The following is an 8,796-nucleotide window of genomic DNA, read 5'->3' as shown; positions in this document are numbered from 1 at the left end:
GAGGGAGTCTGGGTTTGTGTGATAGAGAGAGGGTCGAGAGAGAGAGATTTCACTTTTGTATATTATCTACCTCACTTGCTTTGGCAATGTTAACAAATGTTTCCCATGCCAATAAAGCCCCTTGAATTTTGAGAGAGAGAGAGAGAGTCTGGGTGTGTGTGGTAGAGAGGGTCGAGAGAGAGGGAGCGCCCATGAGCTGCTCCAGCTGCTGCCCAGAGTGGTGCTGACAGCTGCGTTACGGATATTTTGGGAGCCTGGAGTTCGCCTGGGATAATAACGGGCTTGATTTGGAGGAGAGAGGGGGGTTGATACATAGCCAGACACCACACTGTGTACACAACCATGCCACTCCTCGGGCCATGGCGCGAGTATAGGTTAACAATCTGGTGATGAGAATACAAACAGAGCACTGGGGGGAATTCTTCTAGTCAATGTCATCATCTTCTATTGTGTTAGTGCAACTGACTGTGAGTGATCTCCTATAATAAGAAACTCCAGCAACTGTTGTGCTCCAGGCAGTACATGAAACAGTCGATTACAACTCTAATCCAACCTGTATACGACCCAGCCAGTTCTGTTTGAGTAGGTTTCCAGCTATTGTTGTCCTGACTCCCGTGGCACAGAGCCCTTGCTAAGACAAACACAAACACCAGTGGTCAGTTCGGTTGAAGGATTGGGGTGAAAGCACTTACTGTCCCACCTCAGTGCACAGGAAGCCCCCTGTCTGACGTAGCTGTGTTCACTGGTTAGAGCTCGCTGCCTGGCCTTCTGAATCAGCCCCTGTCTGTATAGTAGCTGTGTTCACTGGTTAGAGCTCGCTGCCTGGCCTTCTGAATCAGCCCCTGTCTGTATAGTAGCTGTGTTCACTGGTTAGAGCTCGCTGCCTGGCCTTCTGAATCAGCCCCTGTCTGTATAGTAGCTGTGTTCACTGGTTAGAGCTCGCTGCCTGGCCTTCTGAATCAGCCCCTGTCTGTATAGTAGCTGTGTTCACTGGTTAGAGCTCGCTGCCTGGCCTTCTGAATCCGCCCCTGTCTGTATAGTAGCTGTGTTCACTGGTTAGAGCTCGCTGCCTGGCCTTCTGAATCCGCCCCTGTCTGTATAGTAGCTGTGTTCACTAGTTAGAGCTCGCTGCCTGTCCTTCTGAATCTGCCCCTGTCTGTATAGTAGTTGTGTGGTACAGCACAGAGAGCTCCGATGGCAACTCAACTGACCTACAGACCTGAAGCTGAGAGAGGGCGGGGTTCACGGGCTAGAATAGACCTCCACGACTGATGTTAAGATTTCGTGGCTAGTTAGAACCCTAAGCCTAAACCTACACTCTACAATATAGGAAACTAGCGGCACTAGCCTTAGGGTTCCAAAACATATGAAATGGAGCAAGACAAGACATATATATATTTTTTTTAATATGTCCAAATAATTAAATTAGAAAACATAGAAATGTGACATTGTAGTTAAATATCACAATTATAACGCTCATGTCATCTAATCACAATGCTTCCTTGGCATCTCAACTTAGTTGACGTAAGTTGTATACATCTGAAATGAACGATACCGTATGTTCTATCCGTTCTATTTCTACAGTTCCTCTCCTCTGTGATTCTGCAGGCTCTGGAACCCTTCAGGCTCCAGGTGATGACTCATTTCTTCGGCTCCTTTCTGGCGAGTGTCGATCCCCGTTTTAATGGGAGCCTTCTTAACTGCTCTTTCAGAGGAATTTACAACCCTGGCCCTCATGCCTCGCACACTCACTCGGCCCACGAGAGGGGAGGGAGGGGAGCACACTGGCGCATTGTCCTGACATAGCCAGGAGTGGAAATGTACCACCAGAAGCAAGGTGGTGGGACTGGCGGCAGGGCATGTGCTCCTGTGCATGTGATTGCGTGCCTGTATGTGTAAGTGAGTGAATGAGTGAATGGATAAAGGAGAAGGGCTGTAGCTCTGTAGGTTCTCTCTGTAATTTATCTCTCCCTCTGCAGCGTAATCACTTCCATCTGAGCCCTGCCCAAAGAGAGAGAGAGAGAGAAATGGTGGAGGGGCCTCGTCAAGGAGGTGAGAGTTAAACACACACACCCATATCATATGCACACACTCATAAATAACCCATATTCTAGCAGACACACAACACCCACTAATATACACATCCAGTCTACATATTCTCATTCCAAAAACATACTAACAGTAGAACAGTCAGTCACATTCTACAAAGCTTTCAGACAAGCAAAATCACCCTAACAGTCATGTCCAGTCTCGCACCACTCATCAAATCCTTCTGGGACATTATTACATTTGCTACTACTAGCCCTCTAAACCAGTCATATCAGAAAAATAAAAAAACATTTCATCTCATTGAAAAAATTAGCCCACTCTATCAATAGAAATTGATTGAGCAACTCTTAGCATTGTGTGGTTATGGTAAGGGCATGAGACCGCATTTTCTAATTTCCTTCCTTCAATCCTGAGGTTTTTTCTTCCTCTTTTTGTTGGGGGTGGTTCCATCTGTCCTGCTGCACATGTTGAGCCGTATGTTGGAAGGCGTTGGGGAGAGACAGACAGGCTCTCCAGACCAGACGTTCATGGTCAACGTGCAGCGCAACTAATAATAATCAAATAAAAAAAACAGGCCCTTCGGCACAGCAAACCCTCTGCCAAGTGGACCGCTCAGATAGATCTCCGCTGTACCGCTGACCACAGGGACAACTAAAGTAGGCCAATCCTAATGCCGAATGAGGTCTTAACAGTTCTATGTCGTCCTTCACCATCCGTCAGACCAGAGGCTAAATGAGAAGATGAAAGTAAAAAGAGAAAAATAAAAGGTGAAAGGAGAGATGTCGTGTGATAGAGAGAGAGAGAAAGAGAGAGAAAGAGAGAGAAAGAGAGAGAGAGAGAGAAAGAGAGAGAGAGAGAGAACATTCCTGAAGCGTCTGCAGGCTACATAGAGACAGTGAATAGAGGCCCCGAAGGCTTGGATTTAGTGGTGTCTGCTGCCTGCCAGTGCTGCTGGTTTGAAAATTGCCTCTGAATCACCAGAAAAAGTATCCTAAATTAAACCATGCCCCCTTGGCACACATTACAGTATTAAACATTCTGAGGAGGAGAGGAGGTGCATGACTTTACATAAGAGTTCTTCTATCTCTAGTGAGCAACATCCTCTGCTGCTCTTCCATCCCTAGTCATGCACACTGGGTTAGCTCACTTCTACATGTCCTGTTATCCTGGGTGACACAGGGCAGCCACTCTGTCATGGTTTTAGCACTGTTTGTGTCTGCTTGTGCTAAATATTTGTTTTCTTCTGCTGGGTCAATATGTTTAATAACTAATAAGGGTCCTGAAATCCTACAAATTGGGGTTGCTGGCCTGGGTGTTGGCTAAATTAGGGATTGACAACACAATCCTCAATAACAGAAGACTTGCTGGGAGCCCATCCAATGTCCTGGGGATGTTGAGTACTGACCTAGTTACTGACATTACAGGGGCCGGGAGGGCCAGGTAGAGCAGCAGGCAGGCCCCACAGCAGACAGACAGCAGTCTCCTGTCTCTATCGAAGCCAGCCAGAGGCCCAGTGGGCCTGTTTCACTGTAGGCCAGGGAGACCAACCTTCAGCCCAGCCCGCCGCCATGGGTCCAGCGTCCGGCTGACGGATACACTTGGATCCACTAACAGGCAGGGTGGCATGCAGTAAGAGTGCTCGTAAAACACAGGGCATAAAGTGTGAGTTTATCAATAAGGAATGCTGTTCAGATGGGGGGGGGTGATTGGATGGAGAGCGATGGAGGTGGTGGAGCTGTAGCCTTAGCTGATACCAGCTGTCTGAATAAACTCTAATTAGCACCACCACACCCTTGACACTTGGAGGTGACAGGAGCAAATGTTCCTAGTGAACCACCCAGGAACAACAGCCTAAATAACATGGGAGAATGACTGTGTGACAGGTGACCGCCTCACCTCCTGGACCAAATGGCCTGGTGAAACATGGCAGACACAGAATGCAGACATTCAAAACGACAACAAAAACAAATCAACTCAACAATGTGTGAATTCAAGCTGCACTGTTATTCTTACATCCTTGCCTCCACCACCTTAAAAATGCTGGACATTCCAGAAAAAGAAGAACAACAAAATAACCAATCCCTGATAACAATTCAATATTGGGAAATACAATAGGCTACACAGGATCTAAACTGCATTATGATGAGAGTCACAGCATTCTCCCCCAATTTACGATAGAATAGTGTGGGCATTGTCATGGGTATATGGTTTTAGCATCGGGTTGGATCTTGACCGAAGCCGTCCCCTCCCTCCTTAACCCAAATTCTCATACACCTCTCTCTTCTCCCGAAAGAGCTCAATCCCCATGATGCATCCCACTAACTGATACAATGATAATAACACATTAAGTACAATGATGCAACATGTGACCTAAGTAGAACACCTGATATGTTGTTTTACCTCTATGAGACCCAGTACAATGCAGGCGGCACCCAGCCACACCAGGTTCCTCTTCAGGGACTCTTTGATCACACACACACACACACACACACACACACACACACACACACACACACACACACACACACACTCTAGCACAGAGTGTTGTGAATCCTCTCTTCCTGTGAGTAAATGAGCTGTTAATGAACTGTCTGTCCTCCAGGGGCCACAGTGTGTGCAGTCAGTCACTCAGAGAACCATCTGATATATATTGACCGTGTTTAACTTCATCCTCTCAAGTCCCTGCTTGTCTTACTTGCTGAATTGCTGACCTCCAGGATCTGAGCTAAGCATGACTAAAAGCGTGTGATTATAGGTTTTAGTGAAAAGACTCAGGGCATTTTAGATAAAGCCTCATTACTCTTTAGGGCCCTTAAAACCTCTCATCATTGTCACAGCAATTCCCATGTAGGGAATCATGATCACCTTTTTGTTAACCTCATCTAAGGCCTTTGTAACCCCCTCGCCCTTCCCTGTGCTGGTTAATACTGACCCTCTGGTAGATGTTGTCTGTGGTGACGACTTTCACACAGGCCACATAATCCACATGGCAACAGGAGTGTGGCACAAAACGAATATTCTCATGAGAGCTCTGCAGGAGCCAGTCAGTGTAGTTCTCTGCACCACAACAATGGAACTGAAACACACATATACACTATCAAAGTTTGTTTCTCACAGAGACTATTCCCCTGGTAAGGAGTGAATAGCACGCTGCTTACTGCATGCTATAGGTCAACGATGGCAACCTTATCCCCGGGGCTGTGCTTGTACGATCACCTCGTTGACTTTCAGTGTGATCCTTCTCTCCACCTCCAGAGGGTGCAGAGGACACAAAAAGCATTTTCACCCTTGTCAATCAAGCAATACTAGTTGAATTCCCTGGAAAACATACAGTGATCATCTGCAGTAGGTTGAGACAGCCGAGCAGAGTCATGTTTACCTTGTTTCTGAAGACATAGAAGAGAATCCCAGACACTATCTGCAGGCTGAGGATCAGCATTAGGGAGTGTGTGAACAGAGTACAAACAACTAAGATGTTACTTCTCCAAAAGCTAAATGCAAACGTGGCAGAGCTAGGACAGGTTATGATTTAGTATGTGAAGATGGAACACGGCAGAGCTAGGACAGGTTATGATTTAGTATGTGAAGATGGAACACGGCAGAGCTAGGACAGGTTATGATTTAGTATGTGAAGATGGAACACGGCAGAGCTAGGACAGGTTATGATTTAGTATGTGAAGATGGAACACGGCAGAGCTAGGACAGGTTATGATTTAGTATGTGAAGATTGACTGTTCTCCAAAACATAAAGCCCCAAGTTACCATATCTCACACTGTGCTGCACTACCCACCAATCCAAGGAGCAGACGGCTGTCTGACCACGCCCCAATGCTACCCAGGAAGGCCAGCAGGGAGACGATGATACCCACCACTATGAGGAGGATGGAGGTGTGAGACATGCCCTGGGATATGTGGGTGAAAGAATCCATTTCTGTGTAGGTGGGCTGAGACATAGCCCCGACCAGGTCCAGGGCCAAGCCAGACACCTGGTAGAACATTAACACATGCCATATACATCACAGGTTAGTCAAACAACTGTAGTTTTCTCAATATAACCTTTACACCTTTTTAATGGTTCACTCTAGAGCAATTGCAGTCAGTCAGGCACATATGTGTTCTCTGAAAGTGCCCCTGGAGTGATCAGGACAGGTAGTGGTGTATATTTCAGGACATTGTGCGTGTTAGAGGTGAATGTATGACTTACTCAGAATAGAGCGTTTAGGAGGATAAAGAAGAACTGTCTTCAGAAATATTTTCTTCCAAACTGAAAAGTATACAGGAGTTTTGAAGTCCACATTCCATATTTTTGATTTTATAGTTACTTCTCTATATTTGTTTTACTTGTACAACTTTGCCTACATATTTTTTGAACTAATCGGCTAAAGAAAATATCATTTAGGGTAGGTACACGGAACATTTTGTACTTCATTGAGCGTTTTGACAAATATGCATACCAGTATAGATCTAACACCAAAACCATGAGACTCACCTGAAATGTGTACAAACACCTGGAATTCTTGAATAGGCGGCTCAATTAACACAGCATTTCTATAGCTCCAAATGTCTATATTACTTGTCAGAGAGAGAGAGAGAGAGAGAGAGAGAGAAGCAAAATAAGTTATCAGCGACAGGATTTAGATAAAGCAAGTGGACTGCATCAGCTAGGCCCATCCTTGAAATGATTCAGTTGACATCATCACAACAATGAACTGTAAAACCAACTGGATATGATGGGTGTAGTTTCATGAGTTTACCCAGTTGTTGTGATACTGTAACACTGTTACATAAATTGAAAAGAAATAGAAGCAAACGGGAACTAGGAAGGGTATTCACGATTGTTCCCCGTTTAATCTCGGACTGTTATTTATGACGGACTTGTTTTTGTCAACAGTCCATGATGTCCTATCGAAACAAACACCTTAGGCCAGTTAAAGTTGCCCCTAGACGTTGATCTTGGGCCAGTTTCGCATTTCCCCTACTAATGGTTAATGTTAGGATTGGGGAAGGGGAAGCTGTTGAGCCAACACCAGCGATGTAGCCTGCTGAGCGATGCAAAGAGCTTTTAAACAGTTTCACCAGGCACTCAGTAAGTCGGTCGCAGAACGGCAGAAAATAGCCGTAGGAGATGCGGTGCGTCCGGTGGGCGCGTCATTGTTTCTACTTGGGTCACAGTTGAGTCATTTTCCCCACACACGGAGCAGTACTATTGGTTACATTTTCACTTGGAAATTCCATCCGTTGTCCATTTGGTACAGGGTGGAATTCGGGATCAGATGCCCTGCCACCTCTGGTGCCCGAGGCTTGGTTCTTTTTCCGTCTATGGCCTATTGATGATCATGCTCTTTTAAGAGGTTGGTTAAAGCTATTTATTGTATAACAATAATCCAAATGGTTCCAAAATAACATATTCGTTTACCAATTCCAAACATGTCTTCAAAGTGTTATTTTGGTAAATTCAGGAATTTGTTTGGTAGTGGTATTTGGTTATGTGAGATTTTAAATGAGATCTTCCCCCCCTCTTGTTTTACATCCATTTGGCTGGTTCCACCACCACTGTCTGGGTTACCAACTCAGTTCTTGATGCCTTCTTGCTTCATACCTATTCTCTAAGGGCACCACCTGAAGCCTTTCAGTTTAGTATTGGCCTATCATTTTTTAGTCCAGCCCTCAGAGGCAGGTGCAGCTCACCTTTGAGCTGTTAAATCAAAAAGCTATGTAATAAGGTTACAGTCACCATTATGTTTTCTACGTAATATCTCTTATTCTGGTATGGTTCTTACATTTACCTCTATCACCCTTCCCCCTCGGCTATATTGACATATCAATGAGTGTTGTGTGTTTGGGTACGTTTACCAGTTGTGGAAAAAGTACCCAATTGTCATACTTGAGTAAAAGTCAAGATAAACTCAAGTAAAAGTGAAAGTTACACAGTAAAATACTACTTGAAAAAAAGTATTTGGTTTTAAATATACTTAAGTATCAAAAGTAAATATAATTGCTAAAATATACTTAAGTATCAAAAGTAAATGTATAAGTCATTTCAAATTCCTTATAGTAAGCAAATCAGACGGCACCAATTTACGAATATCAAGGTGCACTCTCCAACACTCAGACATCATTTACAAACGAAGTATGTGTTTAATGAGTCCACCAGATCAGAGGCAGTAGGGATGACCGGCATGTTCTCTTGTGTAAATTAGACCATTTTCCTGTCCTGCTAAGCATTCAAAATGTAACGAGTACTTTTGGGTGTTAGAAAAATGTATGGAGTAAAAAGCACATTATTTTCTTTAGGAATGTAGTGAAGTAAAAGTTGTCAAAAACATACAGTTGAATTCGGAAGTTTACATACACCTTAGCCAAATACATTTAAACTCAGTTTTTCACAATTCCTGACATTGAATCCTCTTAAAAAATTCCCTGTCTTAGGTCAGTTAGGATCACCACTTTATTTTAAGAATACGAAATGTCAGAATAATAGTAGAGAGAATGATTTATTTCAGGTTTTATTTATTTCATCACATTCCCAGTTGGTCAGAAGTTTACATACACTCAATTCGTTTTTGGTAGCATTGCCTTTAAATTGTTTAACTTTGGTCAAACATTTTTGGTAGCCTTCCACAAGCTTCCCACAAAAAGTTGGGTGAATTTTGGCCCATTCCTCCCGACAGAGCTGGTGTAACTGAGTCAGGTTTGTAGGCCTCCTTGCTCGCGCACACTTTTTCAGTTCTGCCCACAAATTTTCTA

General features: G+C 44.2%; 1 long non-coding RNA gene across 2 annotated transcripts; it reads right to left on the bottom strand.

Moving 5' to 3' along the window:
• Positions 1-1,389: 1,389 nt before the first annotated feature.
• On the bottom strand, positions 1,390-6,715 carry LOC115104139 (uncharacterized). Of its 2 annotated transcripts, XR_003859697.2 has the most exons (5): positions 6,539-6,715; positions 6,254-6,313; positions 5,208-6,035; positions 4,982-5,125; positions 1,390-2,001 (listed from the first exon to the last, which is right to left on the bottom strand). It is a non-coding gene; the product is annotated as an uncharacterized LOC115104139 (long non-coding RNA). The 2 variants fall into 2 exon arrangements; XR_003859696.2 differs by having other exon boundaries at positions 4,982-6,035.
• Positions 6,716-8,796: the final 2,081 nt, after the last annotated feature.

This window comes from Oncorhynchus nerka, linkage group LG26, assembly GCF_034236695.1.
Source record: "Oncorhynchus nerka isolate Pitt River linkage group LG26, Oner_Uvic_2.0, whole genome shotgun sequence".
Classification (NCBI taxonomy): Eukaryota; Metazoa; Chordata; class Actinopteri; order Salmoniformes; family Salmonidae; genus Oncorhynchus; species Oncorhynchus nerka.
Note: the sequence above shows the minus strand (reverse complement) of the source record. Positions and strands in the feature narration are given on the sequence as shown.